General features: G+C 37.2%; 1 protein-coding gene across 2 annotated transcripts in view; it reads left to right on the forward strand.

The window, feature by feature from the left end:
- The window catches only part of lrfn2b (leucine rich repeat and fibronectin type III domain containing 2b), a 130,294-nt gene that overhangs the window by 35,688 nt on the left and 67,973 nt on the right, over window positions 1–26,633 (forward strand). The window lies entirely within an intron of this gene.

Raw genomic sequence — 26,633 nt, forward strand, 5'->3', positions numbered from 1 at the left:
TTGGCCAGAGGCCTCTTAACAAAGTAAGCCAGGACTTCCTTTTTATTTGAGTGTTGGGGTTCTCCTCAGCTTTCCCCACTCTGCTCCCTTTCTCTCTGCTGCATGTTGCAAGGTGCAAGATGTTGAAGGTTTAGCTGCTGATCTTATGGCTGAGGTGGTTGTTTGCTGCTGCTGTTGCTCCATTTCCTTTTTTGCTGTAAGTGCTTCATTTTGCACTTTAACCTGCACAGTTATAATTTGCTCGGGTGAAAGTCTGTCTTCTGAAGAAAGTCTTTTGAACCAGAGCAGAGGAGAGAATCACAGGATTATCTACCTGTTCAAAAAGTTGCTTCTATCTGTTTTAAAGCTGCTCAACTGCTGTGGCTTGGAAGGATTCACTGGCACTGAATCAAAGGCAGCACCTTTAGTGGACTTCAATAGCCCTTCTACAAGTGGAGGCAATGAGGAGTACATATTCCTGCCCGCTTCTAAAAACAGTTGCGCATTCTAAAGGCTTAATCTCTTAGCCTTCAGTGCTGTGCCAGCGTGACTGATATCCCATTGTTCTCAGGTGTTGATGTTTAGCAATAGATTCAATAAAAAGGAACAAGAGTAACCATGACTTACTGTACATCATTCTAAAGGTCTAAGCCTCAAGCAGCGATTTTAGATCACTGTTGAATGGAAAACATATAACAAATGTATTTGCTGAATTTGTATATACAGTACACACAAACAACATGCATAAAAAATGCACTACTTAAATTATTATTGTAATAACGAGTCACAAATGCATCCACTGCTGCAAATCCTGGTTTATTTGGAAAGATAAGGGTCCACTGAACAACATGCCGTAAAGCAGTTTTGCTCCAACAAAACAATAAAAAAATAGTGTTTAATTAAGATGGTTATTCTTTTGTTTACATTATAATACCTTGAATGGTGTATTGTTTGTATGTGATTCAGAATAACATTCGCATAAAAAACGCCATCTTGGTGGTAAAAAAACCAAATATAGCTGGTGGAATATAGTGTTACAAAACAAATGAGACGACACACACACAAAAAAAGTCAAAGACAGGCAAAGACAGTCCTGAAACCAAACTCTGTGCAGGTCTTTGTGCTGATGTTTTCTTATACACCACCGATCATTTCAGACCTTTTATTTCCAGCCAGTAGCATTATGGAAGATACATAATCGATGGAAAATGTAGTCAATGAGTGCAGGATTCTAACGATTAGTTGTATTATTTTTTACAATCTCTTAGTGGTCAAAGCAGCACAAGTGAACAGTGACAAATCAGGAAGTAGTTGCAGCATTTGGTTCTGCTCATACAGGTGTTTTCAACTCGTGCTAACTGGGCTTTGTTTACAAAAAAAAAGAAAACAAAGAAAAAATGGACAGCCAAAAAAGTTGTTTTATCAGAGATTTGCACAAACAGCGATGAGGAAAATATTCTTGGGGGTGGAGTAACAACAGAGACTTGGAGATCTGCATGGAGATGGAAAATCTGAGCCTATTTTAAATCTGTAAGTTACAATATATCTCCCTTTACAGTTGTATACGATGTTATACATTTTATTGCCCGTTTGTTTTTAGAAGAGAAATGCTTGAAAAGTAAGTGTGTGTGTGTGAATTGTTGAGATTGGAATGGCCGCACCTTAGTATGAATGGCCATGACTGTAAAGCAATAGCTTGTCTGGCTACCTGGCCATCAATATGAACGCCAACTCAATATCAATAGCCAAACATGTATAACAATAGCCTTTAATGGTCAGTCATTCATTTATATGCAGACTGTATGAATAGATTATGAATGGCCACCTGAATTTAGCAGGTGGCTCTCAAACAGGGGGAGGGAGAAAAGGATCAGACAGTGTCTCAGATAAATGTTTGTAGGCATCTCGATTGTCATCTCATGTCTAATTTTGTCTTCATAAAATGTGAAATATAAACTCATGAGACATGTGGCTTTCAACCCAGTACATTTCTGGATTGCTCCAGGACTAATTTTATGTATTTATATATGAAATAAAAATAATGTTCAGTACAGGAAATGTATATGCATGGCACTTCATCATCTAAAACTTATTATCTTTTCAAGCAATATCAACTTTGATGATTGACAGTAAAGCTCAATGTGTCTTCTTTCTAAAGATATCTAAATTGTGTATGTAGCACATTTTTGTCAGGAATTGTTAATATTTAAAGTTAGGTAGGGCATTTTCAGCTGTGAGTCCCGGAAGCTGTGGCGAAGGCTAACAGGTTAAAAGCAGTGGAAAGCTCTTCTAGACTCTACTGGTCTGGTTTTAAATCAAGATAGCGTTTGCCTCGGTGAGTGATGGATTGGTCAGATAGAGTAGCAGTTAAAAGTCACCTCTACCTAATCAGTCTATTATTTATTATATAACGTACTGTTTCATCTGGTAGTTACATCCTGAACAAATTTGTGCTCAGATGTGCAAATTTGTTTAAATTTCCCTTTAGCTTACTGCAGGCTTGATCAGGACATCTTGCAGTTCCAACAGATCTTTATTCCAGTAACTTTGCAGCAGCCGCAATATTCACACCATGTCATGTGTGATGGCAGTAATTTTCATGTGTTGCCGTTTCAAATTTGAGTGCTACTTCTTCCAACCACTTTGCAATGTTGGTTGAGGTATGTCTGTCTTCGAGTGGCAGGTGGTAAAGCAGACATATAACATCTTCCAGTCATTCTCAATGTGATGGCATGTAATGCCAAAGTATGTTTCAGTGACAACACTTGTCCATATATCAGCATTTAAAACCATTCTGTTAGTGGTGTTTATAGCAGACATAACTTTTTCAAAAGCTTACTGGTACTACACTCTATCAAATTTGTGAAGTGGGTCCTTGATGGTAGAAGGTATCCTGGGTTAAGGATGCTAATAATTTTTTTTAATCTTTCATCTTCATGTCAGTTACCAACATAGTTATTATCTGTTATAGTGGCTGCTTGTTAAGGAGTGCATGGGGGATTCCTCTTTTAAACAAATTCAAAAATTTCTTACTGTAAAACAAACAAAAAACACAATTTGTATTGTATTGTTTCTAATGATAATTGTAGATTGTAAGTTAATCTTTAAAAAAAATCTGTATAAAATATAACATTGTTTTGACAATTTCTGTTTGAAAAAATACACATTTTGTTCATTTGTGAAGATATAAGCATTTACAATATATCATTAATTTAATTTTGTATAATAATAAAATTATATATACAAACATTGAAAACAAACATTTGAACGTATTTAAGCTGCAGTAAATTACATTTAAAAACAGATAAATGCTATAAAAAGAGAATGGAAATAAATACAGCAAATTAACAAGCTTGATTAAAAAGAAAGGAGAAAATATGGATTGGTGTACAAATACATAAGCATTCGCTAATAAAAAAACATCACAGTTACTAAAAATGCAATTGATTACTGCTGCTGTTATTTGCTACAATTAGATTTAGTTTTTGTTCGCACTGTTTTAACTGAATCCATCACTTTGTTGCGAGTGAGCTGACTGCGCAACCTGATGCTCGCAGGTCACAACAGAACAAATTTAGTTTACACAAGAGCACTTCATTAGACTACACCATTTTTCACATGAAGAGGATTATACAGTTTTTGCTTACCGTGCTGATGTTTCCCCTTCATCCGCGACTCCAGTGTGTTTCAGTTTCATGTGCTCATGCATCACTGTGGTACTTCCATCCCTCACAAGTTCGGCTTAGCATAACTTGCAGGTTACAGTCTTCTTTGTTGCATTTAATGTAAAATGCTTTCATGCTGGTAAGTCACGCTAACCTGTAGTTAGAGCAACCTAACTAATCGGTAAGCGCATTCGTTGACAATTAATTTAAATTTTGATTATTATCGATTTGATCAAGTAGTTGTTCCAGCCATAGTATAAATAATCTCCTATGAACAATGAGTGATTTTATTCCTTCTGTAACCTATTTTTCAGGTTTTATAAAATTATTTTTGATTAAAAAAAATTCCTATATAAATACAGCCTAAATTAAATTTGATTTCAGTTACATCTGACCTGTTTGAGCACAATGAATAAAACTCTAGCTATAAGTTGAGGTTTTACACATTGCCTGTTAAAAATGTGGAAACACCTGGTATTTTATGATTTTTAAAACACATGTTCCTTTTGTTTCTATTCAACAAACTGAATAAAAGGCAAAAGCACACAAGAATTGGACAGCGAACGACTTGAAGAAAGTTACAAATTGAGCCCAATTTGACCATTTCAGCTCTAACAGAAGGACGTATGTAAGATGGAAAACAGGTGAGAGGTGTTTTGAAGCAGGGAAGGTTGGAGACTAATTCTGGGTGAAAGTAATACTGAACCAACATGGCTACCATTCTATACTTCAACACCATGCTTTTCATTTGGACTATGGCTAACTGGAACCAACTTCACTGTACATCAAGACAGTGACCTGAAGCTAATATCTAAGCCATGTAAGCATTACAGTCGGCTGGAGTGTTATCTATCAGTCACCAGACCTAAATCCTGGTGAACTGTTTTGAGATGAACTAAATCACAAGGTCAAAAAGAAATATTCACACCTTTGGCAAGTTTTACATGAGGCATGGTAAAGTATTTTAGCCGAATGCTTAGAGAAACTTACTGTCCAGATACCAAGAGTGTGGAAATTTATTCATGCAAAGGGAGGATTTTTCAAGGAAAATAAAGTTTATTATCTGTACATTTATATATTGGTTTGGTCAAAGTAAATCTGCAAACTGATAAATTATCTGGTTTGTTTCATATAAACCAAAGGAACAATCGTGTGTCCTTCAGAAATGATAAAAGACTAGTTGTTAACAAACCTTTGACAAGCACTGTACATAAAATATGCTTATAAATGGTTTTATACAGCCAAAAATTCTATTGGCATCATTCTCAAACAAAAGCACCAGACAGTTTACTGTTATTGGCTCAGGATTGCATAGGGTGTGTTTCATATAAATAATATGTATATTATAACAAATTGAGGGATTTTGTGTGCAAATTATATGTAAATAAAGGAAATAGTGGGTGGGAACTGAAGCTGATTCATAAAAAGTGCTGATTTCTTCCAAACAGCACTGAATAAAAGCAAGTGCGATTTATGACATTTTATATTAGCTGAGGAAAAAAAGTGCACTATGCTGAATGATATAAATGTAGTCATTTTGAGTTTAACCTTATGACTGCTCCAGTTTACATGTGACATTAAATTGTATTTCTACAAGGTGACCTTGTCCGTGGATGATATACTGCAAAGGAAAAACAACCAGCTTGACAAAATCATGATTCTCTTTACAAGATAGAAGGAAAGAAAAAATTTCCCTGCCAATTTGAAAATGATAAACTTTTGATTTGAACACTAAATGAATAGGTTTGTTGTGGGAGAAGATTTTAATTAATAAGGCAATGACACATTTAAAACACTTTACAGTTAAACTAGGTGATAGATCTTAGACCATAACCAATGAGTTTCTACTTTAGAGCTTATCATCAAGCTCTCCCTGCTCTGAAATTCACGTTGTGCATCATTTACTCCTATTTACATTTTATTAAAGGAATATCAGCTATTTTTCATAAACACTATCACATTGCTCTTAGGATATTGCTTTTTACCTCCTAAGGCAATCACCATAGGAATGTTAATACAATAGATGAGGCTTTAGAAAGACAAAACGAGCGAGCAAACAAACAAAAAATGCACATAAAAGTAGCTCCTTGAAATGTGATGTTTGAGTACACACCCAATATAGAATTACTTCAATGTAGATAATATATTATATATATAATATAATTACACTCAGAGAGAATGTTTTCTTATATATCCTATCAGTTTATTTTGTAGTATAGCTAGCTAGAATGAACAGTAAACATTATTAATATTTATTTATATGACTTGAAATCATCCCAGAACTCCTTTACGATCCTTTAATTTTTGTCTGCTTTTTTCTTCTTGTTATGGAGCCACAAAGGCCTCACAAACACACACAACACACAAATATTTGTCTGATGTCTGCTGCCAGTAGCTGCAATGCATTATGAGCCTCGATAGACTCATAGGCGAGAAAATAATCTCTACAATTAATGCGTGATTGTGTGGAAACCCGACTGATCTCTCTAGCTCTCCAGTGACCTCCTTCACGTGACCCCCTCGTTTATCAAGACGCATACCAACCAGATTCCCAGATTCAGACTCTTGGCCACAAAAACACATGCGCAAACACAAAGAAACACAGAGCAGAATTGATAGTGCACATTTTCACTGTAGATGTATGAGTTTGGGACTTGATGTGGTAAATAAAGGAAGAGTATAAAGTAATATGGATAGTGGTGCTTAAGGTTTGATGCAGATAGAAAGGCATTTTTTTTATTAATAATTATTGATCATGTGGATGTCATCCTTTCCATTGAAGCATCTAAAACCACAATAATGCTGATTAAATGATGTTAAACTTGTAATGTTTGTATATCAATATATTCATGAATTTCACATGTGGTTCAGGATGTAGCCATAAGGAGTGGCAATGAATCATGGTTAATGGAAAGACTTGCTGGTTGTGGCTACGCTTAGTTAGCTAGCTAACATTTGCTGGCTAATTATGATATAGGATCAATTCATTGGCAGTTTTTGGACATCGAGTAAATTAAGAACAGATTTTTTTTTCTGGTCTGATCAGGGAAGGTCAATATTTTACATGATTTAAATAGTGACTTCTTATAATAAATGTCCAACAGGAAGTTGACTAAGGTAGGAAAATTACACGCCTTGGTTAGATTATAAATGAATTGTGACAAATACTGTGTAACAAAGTTTGAACTACTACTTTTTTTGTAATCATTTGTACGCTTTTGGTTATTTATGGCAGGATGCATGAATAGATCAAATTTAACACCCTGCAGCCTGGTAAAATCGTGCAATGATGCACATTATATGAATTCAATATTATTTTTTTATGATGCATTTTAATGAGTAGATAAATAAGGAAGATATATAGTTAGAAGAATATAGCTTGTATATAATTTATATAATGTACAATATAATAGACACATTTTGTATGCCTATTACTGAGTATAAAGAGATTTTTACTGTGTCTACTGTATTCATAATGTTAATGATGGATCATTTTCACTCCAGTTTTTTTCTGCTACTGTAAAAAATACATTAAAATGTACAGGTAGTCATCGACTTACAACCTATGCAACTTACGACCATTCGACTTTACGACCACAATCGCTAGCCGCAGCATACATAATTTTTTTACCAGCTTCCGGCATCATTTCACAGTACTGTACATATAGCCTACTCTACTTAGGACCAAATCGTGTTACGATCGATTTGTTGGTCCCAATTGTGGTCGTAAGTCGACGACTACCTGTATTTCTTTCTATGATTTTTACTTTAACTCATACTGAATTTTTAGAAAAGAATTCAGAAAATGCTTAAGATTTCCTAAACAGTCTTATTGTTACTATCGCTATTCTAAATGAAATATAGAACATTATAAAGGGCAACAGCTAAATGTGGTTACTACTGTGCTTAATATAGAAATGTTTCTTAGGTCGCAGAAAATTTGTTTCAAAACCAGTTATTAAAATGTGCTATGTTGATTTGTTTTTAACAACTGTACAGTAATCATCAGTGAAAATGTCTCCCAAATTACATCAACAATAAAATGTGAAAAAAAATTAATGTCAGGATTTTGCCAAGTGACACAGTGAACACTACTCATAAGCTGCTGCACCAAGTCACATCTTTGTTTTTGTACCTGATTTACTGTATGTTTGCTTTTGTATATAGCGGCATCATTTTCTATATTCTTTGTCTCTTGTTTGTCTTCTCGTGTTCTCATTGTTCTCACTCCGGCTTGGTTTATCTTCTTCACGGTTCTGGTTGTTTGTGTTTTGTTCCTTGTGTTTTGTTTGATTGTTCATTCAATTCAATAAATTATCTGCACTTGCATCCACTTCTGTGATACATGACAGTTATGCTTCTTTAGAATGATGTGTATGATAGTCAACATGATTATATTCTAATTGAAGCAGAAGCAAGTGCAGACTATTTTTTATTAAATGCAATCAAAACCAATTAAAAACTAACACTATAAACCTCAATGATAAATACTAAGCAAAACTACATGAAGACCAAAAACTTGACCAAACACACACTAATATGCACACGGCACACAAACTTAAATAGGTGTGTTAATTAGAAATAAAGAAGAAAAGATGCAAAAGATTAGTGACGTGATGTGACATGACGTGCAGTCAGTTACTGATCAAAAGGTCGGGGTTTAAGCCCCAGTATCGCCAGCTCATACTCTCGGGCCCCAAAGCAAGGCCCTAAAAACTTTGTGCTCCAGAAGTGCTGTATCATGGCTGACCTAGAGCTCCGACCCAGGTCCTAACATTGCTTGTATATGTCAATAAATAATTTCACAGTTCTGTAAAGTACATGTGGCAAGAATAAAGCACCTTCTTTTAAAAAACAGACAAATCTGAATTAGAGAAATTCTAAATTGAATATTTTGACATATTTAGTACATTAGAATATACCTTGCACTCATAACAGTGTGTGATTGGCTGGTGATCTTCTGATGGGTCTGTAGTTTTAGTTGTTAGTAGGTAAACAAAAAAAAAGGAATTTTGGCTTGTACAAGGTTGCGATCATAAATGGCAGCAGGACGCATTGAGCTCTGATTCAGCTCTCTGTATTTAATCAGCTTAAGTTCAGACCAGTGCTTAAAGCTCCATTTCTGAATCAGGAATGGTTTGGTCTTATGAAATGTGATTATCCAGCATTAGATCACAGTTCTTTATTGACCCTCCTTGAGTTTACTGGACATGGTGGCATTGATTAGTCTCAACATTACAGGAACTGCTTTCCATCTAAAGTAGGCCCATCACAGGATTTTAAACTTTTGTTTATTCCTGACACAATATGTTATTATTCAGATTTTGTGTGACAAATTAGGTGCAATACAGTGTGATTTAGTATTGGCTAAAGGGTCAAATCTATATGCTTGAGTTGAAATGTCTCCATCACTGGAGTGGGTAAGCACATAGGCCTGCACCCTCTTCATACTGGGATCGATAGGGTATATAAGCCATGGTTCCTATACCATGTTTGACAGGAAGGGCTTTCATCAGCTTTATGTGCATGCAGAGTGATTAAATAAAAAATGTAAAGGTATGCGTCGCTGGTTCATTTCCAGCAAATTGATTTTTTATTCTTGTGTAAAAATGGAAACATGACCTGCAATTTGTCTCAAGAAACTGTCCTTTATGTGCTGTTTCTGATCAGAATTGTACTTTAATCTGTTCTCAATAATTAAATTAAAAAGGTTCCTGATTTTCCACAGTGTTACTCTGCTGGCTAGTTTTAGAGCAGACATATAATGAGTATAGTTTAGTAGTTCGCTATGTTAAAAACAGATGTAAAAAAAAGTGCACACTGTCAAATGACCTGTGTAAATGTTTTAAATATAACTAACAATTGCTGAGTCTGTGGCATACAATCTCTTGGATGGAAATCTGTGAAGTGTTTATTAATGTTAATTGAATAAATCCAGTGTGCTTTATTTTTTACTCTTACTTACTTACTTTACTCTTATTTCTTTAGTTCTTACATTGCTGTCAGCTCTGAGTTTGATCACACACACACACACACACACACACACACACACACACACACACACACACAAAATGCAAGTACAAAATGTCTACATGCCAAATCAAGCCTGGCAGAGTTAGTCAAAGTACATTGGCCCATGAAGGTCATTTCATTGAAAGATTTCAGACTTTTACAAAGTTCTATATTTCATCAGAAAAAAATAAACACTGAAAATAATCTGTTTTTTTTTTTTAAGTCAGATAATTGAACAAATAACGTTTGAATCAAAATGATTATTGTTGCTAAAATAAAAAAAGGGAAATAACTCCAATAGATTTCCTATTATCAGATTTTCCTGAGCTGTCAGTTTCTGTGCTCATCATCAACTATTTCTCTCTTTACCAGTCATAGTACCAACATATAAAGTGCCCACCCAAACCTGCATTCTGCTACACTTCTTTTTTCCCTGCTGTCTCTGTAGACATCTTCCCTCTCTCATTCTCCTCCTTCGACCAACAGTAGCCCAATTTACACTGGTACCCGGTTGGTTAACAATACCTGTGGCGGTTGTTGTTAACCCGGGCCTCGACCGATCCGGTATGAAATTCAGGTCTGTGATCTGCATAATTGATTTGGCACGTTTTATGCTGGATGCCCTTCCTACCGCAACCCTCCCTATTTATCCAGGCTTGGGACTGGCACTAAGAGTGTGCAACCCTAATAGCTGGGTTTGTCAGTTTCCAAAAAAAATCCTGCAGTTCCCCATTCGGGAACTCGAGCTGCGTCGCAACGCTTTGGGACACAGAGTCTCGTTCCCTCGAGGAACTTGGGTTACATACATAACCTAGAGACGTAATTCACAGTGAGTGAAAAATCGTTACTGTCCACTTTAGACACAAAAGAATAAAGAAATCAAACAGACAAGAGACCGTGATCATCATACAGAGAAAGAGCAAGGTTTATTTGGTTTGAAGTAAATGATTAAAGATAGTTAACCAGTTTATTCTAATTATGGAATTTGCATTGTTACCCCATTGAGAGGTTGTGAGACTACAGAAGGAAGTAACTAATAGAAAGGATTGATGTTTTTTTTTAAATATCAAACTCATATATATCTGGCACTTATATCCCAGACCACTGCTTGTCTGATCTGTGTCTTTCTTCTTCTGGTGTGGGTTTTATCTAGTATGCTAACAGTGTCTGGTTTTTGACAGACTGGAGAATCAACTACACAGACAACACAGATGAGATAAAAACAAAACAAAAATATCTCCAGAATTTGTGTGTCGTTTAAAAACTATTATCCAGAGATCTCTAAACTGACAATTTACACACATTAGATTTGCTTTAGTGTTTATTGTCAGATCAAACTGTTTTAAATGTTAATTGCTCAAATAAAGTGTTCTGTCGGGAGTCAGTGAATGCTTCTGTGGGGTTTGACTCAGAATGCCTCATAATGCTTAGGTGAAATTATTCCAAACAACATTTATAAAACTGTTCTCTACAATTGGTTCAAAGCTGAATTTGTTGTTTGCGCTTTTTTCTGTTGGAAATCAGTCAGGTTGTGTGTGACGTGACTAAAATATACAACAGTACTTTTTTACAGCATGCAATATGTATCATGCATATACAGTAGGTTTGCTAACAAACTGTAGTGTCACATGAAAACAAATGAAATTCATGATACATTTCATTTCAGTTATGCAAAAAACTGCATGTAAAACTGAAAAAGAGGATGTTAATATTTTAGTATTTTAAAATCATATTTACTATAATTTTCTGACAGTAATGTCAGACATTCTCGAGCTAGACTTGTTTTGTAGTTCCAGTGCAAAATCAAATAAGCAAATCTCATCTCCAGAATCAGTCCTCGATGGGTTACTTCATAAAACTCGGTTTATTTTATGCTGCTCCCTGACCATGTTTAAATGCCACAATCATTTGTCCATTTGACATACTGGGAGTTGAAAAGAAGCAGCCTGTGACTGACTTTTGTCTAGCTGCATACAGCTCATGCATACTGTATTTATTTACTTTTTATCTCCATAATTATTGGAAAATAAATTGAGCAGAGTAAAAAAAATGCACAGTACACACAGTGGGTAATATTTTTTTTTCCTCAAATAAAAATGTTTTTTTTTTCATAAAAGCATTTTATTAATTTGCTTTCAGTATTTTTTTGCTCTTCACTACATATGAAAATGCATTTATCTAAAATCTTTTTAGATGTACTCTATTATAATGTAAAAAAAAATTCTTCTTTCAGCTAATGGTTATAAATTTGAATAAATTATAGGGACATTTAGTTGATTATAGGATTGTGGTCAATTCAGCTGTTAGATAGCACCACCACATTAGAAAATGTTATCTCTGTAAGAAAATGTGATTTCCACGACTCCATAGCCATGCCAGGTTTCTTCCGGATGATTCTTCTAGAACTTTCATGCAGAAGTGCCTTGTGATTAAGTATCTGGTGTTTGATGTGAACTTCATGATTTTATGATTGAAATATTGCATGAATGAGCAGGTGTACTAGGAGGTTTTCTTACTTCAATGGCAGATGAATTGCAATTGATTTACATTAAAAATACTTTTAAATGAATTATACATCAATAAATATACTTTTAAATGAACCGCAACAGCAAACTGTGTGCTATAATGCCGTTTGTTTGGTTTGCATGAGTTTGGAGTTGGGAGGTGTAAGAATGTTAGGACATCCCACTGTTTTCAGGAATATTCTGTTCTACTTTGAAAGAGACAGACTCATTGACTCCTCTCTCGACCTGTTTATCTTCGCTGTCCAGAATATAGAGGTTATCAGACTTCAGGCCATGAAAGTGAAGGTGTTTCGTGGGTCATTTGAAGCCAGTGGGTGTTCGATCAAAACTGTAGATTTTATAGCAATCATGCTGTCTCACGAAAAAGCAAACATGATGGAATAGATACCGAAATTCATCAAGGCAGGCGAAAAGTGCACTCTGTTTTCATCATCATCCCTTCTATATAGTCGTATGTTGATTGCGAAAGATGGTGCAATACATAATACTCCATGGGACTCCATCACACACAGCTACAGTTAAAACCGTGTAAAGGAATAAAAGAAATGTGATGACTGTAAAAAAAATATGACAGGAATTTGAGTGTGCCAATTTGGCATCCACAGACACAGACTCTACCTTTGCACATTAAATCTACTGAATAAATAGGAAATATAACATTTAACTTACATAAATATAACAGATAAAATACTGCACTATGTTGCCATATGGAAGATATGGTTTATTTTGTTGCACTTTCCTGGTTGCAGAGAGACAGCTACGTTAAAATTTAGTTCACCATTGCTCAGTGTCTGCCGATTGCCCGATAGCAAAAGGTTATATTTAGGTGCAGAACAAAGCATTTTGATGTGAAGTATTCAGGCTGAAAAATGCAATGTTAGATGTTGACTCTTCTCAGACAGTTGGAAAATGCCTTTACCAAAGGGTGAATTGTAGCAATCAATAACAGCTGTGAGGGTGCAGTAGCCAGATAACATCCTGGCTCTTGAAAAGCCTGCTTCAGAACAACCCTATAGAAAATTCAGCATCTAACCCTAGCATTGCACAGTGTGAACTGACTGGGACAAGACCTACAGAAGACCAGTGAAGCAGTGCTTCTCCAGCAATATCTTCCATACCCAAAATGAAGTCAGAACAGCATAATGATAACTATCTATTACATGTGCTTTGCTTAAAACAAATCATAGTCTATTAACCCCCTATGGTGAAGATTCATAAAGCAGGTCTGAACACAGCAATCATACTAAGCATGGGTCCAAACATCCAAACACAATTTAACCCTGAATTAATTCAACAGCAGGGAGTAAATCAGACCTGATATGTATTGAGTTTAAGTTTATGAAACTTGCATATCCCTGTTTTGGGCATTCGTCCACATTAAACTCTGATTTCAAGCATCAGTATAGATACTAAAATGATACAAGATGTATTTTGAATCATAAATCCTATAATAGGCATACTTAGTAGTTTCCTATTGCTGCCATAATTGTTTTATTCTGAATGTATCCATTTTATCATGGAAAGAAATGTTGCTATGTGGCAAATTTAACAGGTGTATAAAAGAGATTGTATTTGTATGACAGAGATTGTATTTTATCCAGCTCAAGGTCATGATAGTGACAGTTGGCTTTCCAGTCAATAGCGGAGACCCTTAACCCTTGTTCTGCCACTGTTTATTTTTCCATATCCCGACAAATGTGGGACGTTTGTTTACCATTTGTTTAACATACTTCCCTCCTCACCCTTAACATTGACTTTTGAGATTCTAACTTTTACAAGACAACTGAAAAATGTTGTGCCAACCTGGAATGAAATTGGTTAACTCCTTTTTTTTTGCTGCAAGCACCAAACTGCAAGTATAAAGCAAACGAGAACCGGTTTCTTACTTATATTTTATTTCTGACAGTACATGGCCTTCCTAACTGGTACTATTTTCATGTGATACAGCAGTTCCAGTTCCTCATTGTGGGGGGTTGAGGGTACAGCACGTGTGGTTGATTCCTTTCAGTGCGAAAGAGTGTGTAATGTGTGATGAAAGCCTAAGGGGATCACAGACACTGCACCTCATGATGGAAACCCAGTTTGGTAGAAAAAAAAGAGCACGCATAGATTGAATATAGGCATCGACGATCTTTTGCTTCTGGGCATGAAAGACAAAGAAATGAATGTTAGGCAGAGACAGACAGTCTGTAACCTACCTTACATGAATTCAAATATGAGTGTGAGTGTAAGTGTGTGTGTGTGTGTGTGTGTGTGTGTGTGTGTGTGTGTGTGTGTGTGTGTGTCTCTGTCTCTGTCTCACACCCACCTGCTGTATTTCCTCTGATGTGATGTCTCACTGCTCAACACTTATGTGGGTATTTGTATGAGTGTTTCTGGGAGTGAACCTGTGCTTAACCTACATGCAGTACTTAACCTACTTTATTATGGCATTCCTACATCAACAGTTAAATCTTTATTAATGTTATTATTATTATTATTATTATTATTATTATTATTATTATTATTATTATTATTATTATTATTATTATTATTATTATTATTATAACTGATTAGCTAGCTAAGTTAACCAGCTTGTTTACACTAAAAGAGATGTGTGTTTTTAAATGAAGTGACAGTAAGGTAATGAATAAGGTGCTGATGTAGCTCACAAGTGAATTGGACTATTTATGATAATCATAATCATAGAACATTACAGGTGACCCTTATAGGTAATGTTAATTTACCATTTATTAAAGGAGGCTCAATGTCAGTGCTTTGAAATAATAAAGCTATGACTTTAGGTCCCACCACCACCACCACCACCACCACCATCATCACAATAAACTGGTCATTATAGAGGAAATTTTTACCATTTCTTTTATATATAAAAAGTTGGATTTTATATCTATCCTTTAAGAGATAAAGAAAATAAATTGAGCTGTTAAGGCATTGAATTTTAAATGATACATGGCATCAATATGTAAATAAACAATTAAAAGTCTGAAATATTTAGGCACTAACATATAACAGGAATAAAACCATCTGTGAAATGCTGTTAGAGGAAAATAATAAAAAGGCTGCATCATTCCACCACACAGATGAGCATATTCAATGCTGTTGGTTCAAATTAGGCCCTCTGAGAACACTACTGGTAAAAACCAGTAAATTCATTAAAAAATATCATGATTATAGCAGAAAATCTGATAATCACTGTGATGTGTTGAGTACTTTATATAAGTTGAATATTGGCCCATGCCGGCTCATATAAAAGCATCATTATAGTGTCTCATGAGCCGGTCAGTAATGGGCATTGAATGAGGCATGGAGCTTTAGGATAATCTCATACTTTTTTAATTATGTGTTTTCAATTAAGTTTATTGTCCTGATGTGTTGTCAAAAATTTGTGAATCTGCAATGATATTACAAAATACAGGTCAAATGTTTGCGACACAAAGAATTAGGGATGCATGTTAATGAATAAAATGACAATCGCATTTATTTTACCTCAATAATTGGGCAGATTTTTTTATCACAAATGTTATTATCTATTGTTTACACTAAATATATTTCTAAATTGAATTTAAATGAAATCAATAGACAACAGGATTTTGGCAGTTACTGTGATTAAGTAATCTACTGTTGACCCTACTGATACTTTGATAATCATTTAATGCATTTTAAGCAACATTGAAAGTGTTTGAATGTAATGAGCTGATATACATATAACACACTATATAATATAGAATACAATATAGCTGTTGTCATTTACTTTGGTAATTGGATGCAAATTCGTGTGTTCAAAATCTTGTTAGTAAACAAAATCATCTCTAATCTATAACATTTACATCATTTTTAGTTTAAAGACAAGGGAGAGCCTATATTATGAGCTGTGCAATCTAGAATTGTATGCTTGCAGTGGCAAATGCAAATACTTTGGCTTATGAATGTTTGGGTGATTCTTCAGCACTGTGCAGTGATCAGTTAAAAAAAATAACAGTACATTTTAACATAATCCTATTACAAATAGATTTTGTAATATCTACATGGCTGACATTTTCACTGTTCAGCTGTTGCTGAAAGTATTTGAAAGCACGTTCAGTGACTGTGGCAGCAGAGCAAAAAAACAAAACATAGGTACAGGAATTCTCATTTTTTACACAGCTAAGTAAATGCTTTAGAAAAATATACTGTGAGAAATAATGCACTTGGTTATAAGCGTAAGTATGTTGCCATACATTTCACATATATTGGCAGACATAGTAAGAAAATGTATTCTTAATCATAACCAATGATTACATGAATAAATTGTGCTATATTTCCTTAACTATACTATATAAAATATTTAAATTTATTCTAAAATACATATGGAAACATATTGCTTTTCCATTCAGGTTAGGAGACACGTAGTAACTTTCTTTTGAAATGTTCTGAGACGATGTGTTTTGGGGTCTTATAACTGCCTCTGCTCTAAAAGGTCTCAGACCAATTTGCCATCAGTGCAATTTGCATTTGATGGCAACCCAACCGCATCGGGTCTAATTTTACCAGATTCTCTGAGAGAAATGACATGTCAGACAATCTTTAACTCACTCCCAGTGTTTTACTAAATAATGCTGTGGACCCTGCAGGAAGCGTTGTTCACTGACAGATCTCCATATAACTATTTCACTGAAGCATTTTCTTTCTCCATGTCCAGTTCACACTTTTGACCCAAGTGTAATGGAGCTTCTGTCTAGACTGTCAGCATGAATAAACCTGCATTAGCAGCAGGATTAATATTCAATATCTATTCATTTATCATTTTAAAGGAGTGTCAGATAAGCAGTGTAATGAGTTTAATAGAGGCCATGTTCCAAATGGAAAAGGGACCAAATGCACAGAGAAAGATAGACAGAAAGATAGAAAAATAGTTTTTACATTGTTGTACAATTTGATGTACAAAATTCAACAATTAAACAAAGATAAAGTTAAAGACATGACCAAATTGTATGCTACATCTTCTCTACAGTGCTGAATACAGATTGAAATCTCTCTCTTTCCTCTCTCTCTTGCTCTCTCACTCTCTCTCTCTCTCTTACACACATACAAAAATTCTCAGTCATGTTAATTATCCTTCATGACACACAATGTTTTCAGCATGTTATCTATGTCCATGAACAGTAAACAACTTTGCACAGGATTTACTGAGTGATTTCTTGGCTGTCAGAGGTAATGGGCACTTTTCAGTATGCTCTATCTGTGAAAAAGGGCGCGAGATGGAACTCTCTGATGTGAAATCAGATGTGACAGAAAGCCAGAAATGTCAATGCAGCTGCAGTATGTGTCAGTTTATGTGTGCAACACTAAGGACACTTCTGACAAATACCCATCTACTGAAGACAGGTCAGATGTATATTTCTGTCCCGAAGGACGACTCCACATACAACTCTGAAAACAAAATGAGAAAAACAAGTTTATTTTGAGCCTTTCACCCTGTTAGTTTATCATAAATAAATGTAAGCCCTAAGAAATATATATATATATGTGTGTGTGTGTGTGTGTGTGTGTGTGTGTGTGTGTGTGTGTGTGTGTGTGTGTGCGAAGTTAAAAGGACTATTTTAAATTAGTTTAAAAGTTATTTTGGTTATTTTATTATAACATTAGAGAAAACGGTTTACGGAAAGCCACGAAGAGCACTGGAAACAGCCGAAGTCGCATGGGAAGGATGGTGAGCTTGTGACTCGCACAACTGAATATGAACACGCACAGAAATCGGTAAAGTCATTCATTCAAGGTTTACCGTGACTAAAGAGTTACGGGAGGACGAGGACATCGTAAACCGGAAAGCATGTCAAAGATCGGTCAACTCAGTAAGACTAGTAAGACTGTTTGAACTGTTAGACTTTTTGGTAATTTATGTAATCATGTTGGTGTATTTAAAGTGTACAGATTGTGTATATTTGTGTTAATGCACACGATGAGATTTGTTTGTAATTACGTATATCTTTCTGTTTTTCTTTAAAGGTTATCAACCTAAGTTAAGCTAGGCTAAACGAAGCTGGATAGAATTAAGCTAAGCTAGGCTAAACTTCGGTGCTAAGTGAAGCTTTGTTGGACAACTTAAGTGGTTGACTCAAGTTCATCCTCTAGCGTTGTTTAAAGTGATTGAAGTTCATCTGTTGGAAAACTTGCTGTAAATGGAATTTACAAGCAACACATGATAAGTCAATCAAGAATGCAATGAGGTATTGAAGTCTGAAAGTAAAGCAATGTTTGAGTCGACTCCTGTGTCTGTGGTTGACCGAGTCCTTTTTTCGAGTTAGAGGCAGAATTGACATGCAAAATCCAAGATAACGTTACAGTTTATAACCACTTGACAGTTACATCTAGTAATCTACAGTAACACCAGCGGTCTTCACATCCATGGAAGTGTTGAATAGATAAGCACAGACGGTGTGAAAGCAACAGTTAAATTGTTGTTGTTGGAGAGTTAATAGACAAATTTAAAGATGGCTGGAGAAGCAGTGGGGAACCCAATTGAGCAGCTTAAGAAGGAAATGACTTCTGCTAAAATCAGTTTTTCTAGACAGGTTAACTTCCTGAGGAGGGAAGCTAATAGACTAGTGGAAGAGGAGCTCAGGGAAGAGTTCAAGAAACTTTCACTTGCTGCAAGGAAGGTCTTTGAGACTAATGATGACTACAGACCTGGACTTCTTGCTGACATGGAGGCTGACGAGAGAAAGATGAGGAAGCAGTACTTTCAGTGCAACAGAACTTTGACATTGGAAAGACAGCAAGTGAGTGTGATGTTAAGTTCAATGAAGTTAAATGAGTTGTTGTGAAAATCTTTGTTTAAGATATGGACTGCATGAACTAAATGGTACAGTCTCTGCAGCGGAGAAAACCTGCGATCAAGTTGCAAGCATAACCGTTGATGGCAGTGAGTGTGAAAACTAAGTGCAGTTGGATTGTCTCACAAAACTTGTTAAACAGGCCATAGGAAAGGATTTGGATGGAGGTTTAAGGGGTCTGTAAGAAAAAAGCAATGACCTTGAACTGAGGAAAGTGGAGTTTGCTAGAGCATAGAGAGCCACTGAAGATGCATCAGCCACACACCCCAGCATAAGAATGCTGTCAAGCGAAATGTCATTATCAGCTCAAACCCTGCCAGTTGTGAGATTCTGATCAGTGAGTTTGCCAGTGTTTGATGGAGTCCTTTTTTCGAGTTAGAGGCAGAATTGACATGCAAAATCCAAGATAACGTTACAGTTTATAACCACTTGACAGTTACATCTAGTAATCTACAGTAACACCAGCGGTCTTCACATCCATGGAAGTGTTGAATAGATAAGCACAGACGGTGTGAAAGCAACAGTTAAATTGTTGTTGTTGGAGAGTTAATAGACAAATTTAAAGATGGCTGGAGAAGCAGTGGGGAACCCAATTGAGCAGCTTAAGAAGGAAATGACTTCTGCTAAAATCAGTTTTTCTAGACAGGTTAACTTCCTGAGGAGGGAAGCTAATAGACTAGTGGAAGAGGAGCTCAGGGAAGAGTTCAAGAAACTTTCACTTGCTGCAAGGAAGGTCTTTGAGACTAATGATGACTACAGAGCTGGACTTCTTGCTGACATGGAGGCTGACGAGAGAAAGATGAGGAAGCAGTACTTTCAGTGCAACAGAACTTTGACATTGGAAAGACAGCAAGTGAGTGTGATGTTAAGTTCAATGAAGTTAAATGAGTTGTTGTGAAAATCTTTGTTTAAGATATGGACTGCATGAACTAAATGGTACAGTCTCTGCAGCGGAGAAAACCTGCGATCAAGTTGCAAGCATAACCGTTGATGGCAGTGAGTGTGAAAACTAAGTGCAGTTGGATTGTCTCACAAAACTTGTTAAACAGGCCATAGGAAAGGATTTGGATGGAGGTTTAAGGGGTCTGTAAGAAAAAAGCAATGACCTTGAACTGAGGAAAGTGGAGTTTGCTAGAGCATAGAGAGCCACTGAAGATGCATCAGCCACACACCCCAGCATAAGAATGCTGTCAAGCGAAATGTCATTATCAGCTCAAACCCTGCCAGTTGTGAGATTCTGATCAGTGAGTTTGCCAGTGTTTGATGGAAGTAAAATAAACTTTTATCGTTGGAGGAAGGATTGGGAAAGCCTTCAACGACAAGAAGATCCTTCTGGATCTGTAGAAGTCAAAAGGATCCAACTGCTGGTAGTATAGATGGCAGGATTGGAAAAGATCTCAGATTGTCCTCCTACAACACTGCTGAAGACATTTTCAGAGTGCTCACAAACAAATATGGAAGTAAGTTTGCGATTACTATGGAGGTTGTGAAAGAATTAGAGAGAATTTCTGTCATGAGAGGGAGCCAGCCACATAAAGTGATTGAGCTTGTTTAAGCAGTGGAGAAGGCTTTAGTGAAACTCACTGATCTTGGAGACACTGGTGCCATAAAAATTCCTCTTGTGATTAAATCAATTGAAAGTAAACTTCCCAAGTTCATGAAAAGGGATTGGTTTGTTTTGGTGACGGCTCCTGATGGTGATGTCACGTCAGAAAACCACTTTGACAAACTTCTCTAGTTCTTGAAGAAGGAGGAGGGCATCCTTGAGAGACATGAGCAACATCATGATGATGACAGCAAGTGCAGAAGCGCATTTCTGTGCAGGAGTAAGGAGTGTTAGCAAGGAACCTTGGCAGATCATCATTATCTTATCTGTCCCAGAGGGCAGATTAAGTTGGAGCATAAAGGTAGAGTTACCATTAGAGAAGGTAAGAAGGGAAGTAGATTACCCATTGAGCAAGAGAAATTCCTTTCTGAACTTCCTATAGAGATGGTGAAAAAGTGTATGAAGGCGCTTACCAATGGGACCAGGATGGAAAGAAAATGCGGTGGCTTGACCAGAAGACACCTATTAAGTCAAGTGGCGGGACGCCAAGCTGATCGTGAAGTCCCGCCACTATCCTTTCTGAAAGTGCCGTGTCCCATGTGTGTCCTGCTAGACATCCACTTCCAGAGTCCTGAAATGCTTTTCTAACAAGAATCTCACTTCAGGAATCTGGAAGTGGATGTCTAGCAGGACACACATGGGACACGGCACTTTCAGAAGGGATCCGGGGAGAAGCCATCGAATTGACTGAGAATGATATGCGATTTTGGTGGTGAACAAGCCAAGGAGTTGAAGTTTGGTTAGTTGAATCTAAAGCTTAACTAACACCAATTGAGCTGAAGATTGAAAATTTAGTAGTCTGTCAAGGTTGACAAGAGTTATTGGCTGGGTGTGGCGCAGTGTGAGGTAATGGCCGAAGGTAAGAGACAAAAACTCAGTGTGTAGGAAAAAAAGGATGGTATCAGTCAACATGTGCTGACCGTGAAAGAGAGAGAGGGCACTTTGAAGGCACTTTTCTTGGCAGCTCAAATGGGTACAACATTCCCTGCGACCACACTCTGTTGACTGGTTGTATTTAAAGAAAAAAAATACTAGACTTCTTGTGTGTAGAGGAAGGTATAAGGCTTTTGGAAAGGAGAATCTCACTGTTCCATTGTTACCCATGAAAGCATGAGTATCGTTACTACTGGTTAATGAGGCATAAAATGCAAACGATGAGAAGATTGCTGGGACTTTTCTGAGGATGAGAAGGGTAGAGTGGGTGGTAAAGGGCTGGAGAGTGGCCAAAAGAGTGGTGGAAAATTGTGTTATTTGCAGGAAAGCAAGGGCACAGAGGTGCAAGCAGATTATGAGTGATCTTCCACCTGAAAGTATTGGACCGGCTGCACCTTTTAAATTTGTGACAGTAGATCTGTTTGGTCCTTATGAGGTGAAGGATGAAGTGAAGAAGAGAACATGACTAAAGGTTTGGGGGATTGTGTATTGCTGTATGGCTTCAAGGGCCATTCACACAGATGTTGTGAGTGATCAATCAACTGAGAGCTTTTTGTTGTTTTACAAAAGGTTCATTGCCTTGAGGCAACATTCCAAGAAAGTGTGGTCAGATCCTGAAACCAAATCTTGAAGGCGAAGCTGCCAAACATGCGACAGAGTGGTCCTGAAAGTTTTATTCAGCGAATTCACAGCCTAGGAGGGGGGAACCTGAGGCTGCTGTTCTTGTTGTAAAGAAAGCTATTCTTAATTTAGGGCAAAGCTTCTTCACGCAGGGCAAATTCCAGACCTTCCTGAACATGGTGGCAAACTTGGCGAATGAGAGACCCATAAATGCACAAACACAAAGTCGTGAAAATTGCTTACAGTACATTACACCGAACTCTCTTCTGTTGGGATGAGCAAGTTTAAGAGGAGATCTGGGTGATTTTGATTTTGCAGGATACCCATACAAAAGATTGAGGGTTGTCCAAGGAGAAATGAATAAACTCTGGGAAAAGTAGAGCCAGCTAGCAGGGCCAAACCTGTTTTACGGAGAAAGTGGCATACAAAACAAAGGAATGTATTGTCTGGGTCGCAGACCAAATGCACTGAGGAGTCAATATAAGTTAGGAAAGGTCATTAGAGCAAATGCTGATTCTAAAGGTGTTGTAAGAGATCCTCATGTCCTCATGTCTTTTATTCAGTTCCTTGAGAAGACGAACAAAAGAGTTGGTTGTTCTTCACAGACATGTCCGCCGGTTGTTCATTCCAATCAGGAAGTGTGACATTTCGGATGTAAAATCCAAGGATGTCAAGTGGGAGGTGTGAAGTTAAAAGGACAATTTTAAGTGAGTTTAAAAAATATTTTGGTTGCCTGAAAAGAAAACGGGAATCCTGAATGCCGAACCAATAACAGAGGAAACAGTTCACGGAAAGCCATGAGGAGCACTGGAAACAGCCGAAGTAGCGCCGGAAGAATAGTGAGCTTGTGACTAGCGCCACTGAATATGAACACGTGCAGAAAGCGGTAAAGCTATTCATTCAAGGGATTACCGCGACTAAAGTGTTACGGGAGGATAAGGACATTGTGAGCCGGAAAGCATGTCAATGATCGGTCACTTTAGGATGCTAATGGTAGGATGGAGGTGCTTTGGAAAAGGTTTGATGCAACTTGTGTGCTAGTAAGACTGTTTGAACTGTTAGACTGTTTATTATAATGTGTATTTAAAGTGTACAGATTGTGTATATTTCCGTTAATGTACAGGATGAAATTTGTTTGTAATTATGTATACCTTTCTGTTTTTCTTTAAAGGTTATCAACCTAAGTTAAGCTAGGCTAAACGAAGCTTGAAACTTCAGTGCTAAGTGAAGCTTTGTTGGACAACTTAAGTGATTGACTCAAGTTCATCCTCTAGCGTTAATTAAAGTGATTGAAGTTCATCTGTTGGAAAACTGTCTGTAAATGGAATTTACAAGCAAAACATGATAAGTCAATCAAGAATGCAATGAGGTATTGAAGTCTGAAAGTAAAGCAATGTTTGAGTTGACTCCTGTGTCTGTGGTTGACTGAGTCCTTTTTTCAAATTAGAGGCAGAATTGACATTTGAATTGGCAAAATCCAAGATAACTTGTTTTACTTTTCAAAATGCTAAAAATATAAGACATATTCTGTAGCCCTTGTGATTAAAAAAAAAAAAGCGGACTTTTAATTGCTAAATAGCAGCTCCTACTTTTTTATGTTTAGGACTGTCACAGTGGTAACTGGAACTGTGCCTGTTACATTGCCTATGAAAGCAGCCTATTAAAAGATCACTGCTACATCACACTCATCCTCAAAGATTTTGGGTGTAGTGTGTTAATCTTTTTTTTCCTGCTAATATTGTTAAATATAATGTATCATTAGAGGTTTCATTAACACATGCGAACAGTTATGTAGTGCCTGGCTTTATTACTATTCATACAGTGGTTGTGAGTATAGACATGACAAATGCATTTCCACATTCAAATTGTAATAAGCATTTTTGTGACTGACATACCCTTTGCCTAATGTTAGTACTGGCACATGGTGTATCCACAAGGTGCATGCAAATCGCTGTAGTGCCCCTGCTGTGCCAGGAGCTGTGCACACTCCCTTATCAGAACGTTGAGCTGCTGTGAGGACAACAGCAGGTGATGAGCCAGACAATGCTCCTGATCTCATACAGTATGTGGAAGCACTAGGACTAAAAGTCACTCATGAAGAGATTCACTTGACTCCTGTGCAGACTGTTCAGTATATTGCCCAAAAGGCAAAATAGTATTGTTTTCTAAATGTTTAAGGCCACGGTGTGTTACGGTACATAACTGGCTAAATCTACAGCAGCAAGTCTTTTTAACTACTGCAGCTAGAGATGACACTGCATAGTGTTCTACTGACTGTGTAGCCAATGTATAACCACTCTGGCCAAACAGGACGTGGTTCAGTCTGTTGGTAAGCTACACTATATAATGTATATAGACACTATTTGGTTCTTAATCATAACATTCTATTTGCTTTTTGAACATCCCGTTCCACATGTAGTCCCAATTAGCAGTTATAATAGCTCTCACACTTCTGGGAAGATATTCCACTAGAGTTGCTTACTCAAACATAAGGGCATTAGTTAAGTCAAGAACAGATGTAGGGTAAGGAAGCCTGGGGTGCAGTCAACTTTTCTATTCATCCCAAAGATTTTCAGTAGGGTTGAGGTCAAAGTTCTATAGCAGGCCATGTACAAACCCGATTCCAAAAAAGTTGGGCCACTTTACAAATTGTGAATAAAAACAGAATGCAATGATGTGGAAGTTTCAAGTTTCATTGTTTTATTCCGAATCAAGTCAAGTCAAGAATCTTTTATTGTCATTTCGACCATATATAGCTGATGCAATACACAGTAAAATGAAACAACGTTCCTCCAGAACCCAGGTGCTACATAAAACAACAATCACAGAAACAGAAAAACACAGGGCCAAAAACTAGTGGAAAGATCCTCGCCACATAAAGTGGACAGAATATTGTGCAAAAAAACAAATCCCGAAATATGTGCAAAAAATGGCATGTAAACATTTTGTGGTAATGATTAGTGTGAGTGGTACTGAATGATGGGTATGCGAAGTGTATGATGTGTGTTGAGTCCGGTTTGTACGAAGTGTATGATGTGTGTTGAGTCCGGTTTGTGCAGATCACTCACACAATTGTGTGTGAGTGTGCGTGTGTGTGTAGAGAGAGAGTTCAGTTCAAATGTTTGTTGAGGAGCCTGATGGCTTGAGGAAAGAAACTGTTACACAGTCTGGATGTGACGGCCCGAATGTTTCGGAACCGCTTCCCTGATGGTAGGAGAGTGAAAAGTGTGTGTGACGGGTGTGTGGGGTTGTCCACAATGCTGTTTGCTTTGTGGATGCAGCGTGTTGTATAAATGTCCATGTTAGAGGGGAGAGAGACTCAGATGATCTTTTCAGCCATCCTCACTATCCTCTGTAGGGTCTTGCGATCCGAGACGGTGCAGTTCCCAAACCAGGCAGTGATGCAGCTGCTCAGGATGTTTTCAGTGGTCCCTCTGTAGAACATGGTCAGGATGGGGGAGGGAGATGAGTTTTCCTCAGCCTTCTCAGGAAGTAGAGACGCTGCTGGGCTTTTTTGGTGATGAAGCTGGTGTTGAGTGACCAGGTAAGGTTATCCGCCAGATGAACACCAAGGAATTCCACTGAGGATCCATCGATGATCAGTGGAGAATGGTCACTCTGTGTTCTCCTCAACCATCTCTTTACTTTTGTCCACGTTCAGAGGCTCCACACCAGGCTGTTACCGTTGCACCTCCTCTCTGTATGCTGACTCGTCGTTCTCGCTGATTAGACCCACCGCGGTCGTGTCATCGGCGAACTTGATGATATGATTCGAGCTGTGCATTGCTACACAGTCGTGAGTCAGCAGAGTGAACAGCAGTGGACTGAGCACACAGCCCTGAGGGGCTCCAGTGCTCAGTGTGGTGGTGCTGTAGATGCTGTTTCCGATCTGGACTGACTGAGGTCTTCCAGTCAGGAAGTCCAGGATCCAGTTACAGAGGGAGGTGTTCAGGCCCAGTAGGCTCAACTTCTCAATCAGGTGCTGAGGGACAATCGTGTTGAATGCTGAGCTGAAGTCTATGAACAGCATCCTTACATAAGAGTCCTTGTTGTCCAGGTGGGTGAGGGCCAGATGAAGGGTTGTGGAATTCAACATAGATGACATATCAAATGTTTACACTGAGGAAATAAAAAAAAAAATTGTATTTTAAATTTAATGGCATCAACACATCTCAAAAATTTGGGAGAAAGCCATATTTACCACTGTGTGGCATCCCCTTTTCTTTTTATAACAGTCTGCAAATGTCTGGGGACTGAGGAGACAAGTTGCTCAAGTTTGGGAATAGGAATGTTGTCCCATTCTTGTCTAATACAGGCGTCTATTTGCATAACTGTCTTAGGTCTTCTTTGTTGCATCTTCCTCTTTATGATGCACCACTTGTTTTCTATGGGTAAAAAATCTGGACTGCAGGCTGGCCATTTCAGTACCCGGATCCTTCTTCTACGCAGCCATGATGTTGTAATTGATGCAGTATGTGGT

This window comes from Silurus meridionalis, chromosome 23 (genome assembly GCF_014805685.1).
Source record: "Silurus meridionalis isolate SWU-2019-XX chromosome 23, ASM1480568v1, whole genome shotgun sequence".
NCBI lineage: Eukaryota > Metazoa > Chordata > Actinopteri > Siluriformes > Siluridae > Silurus > Silurus meridionalis.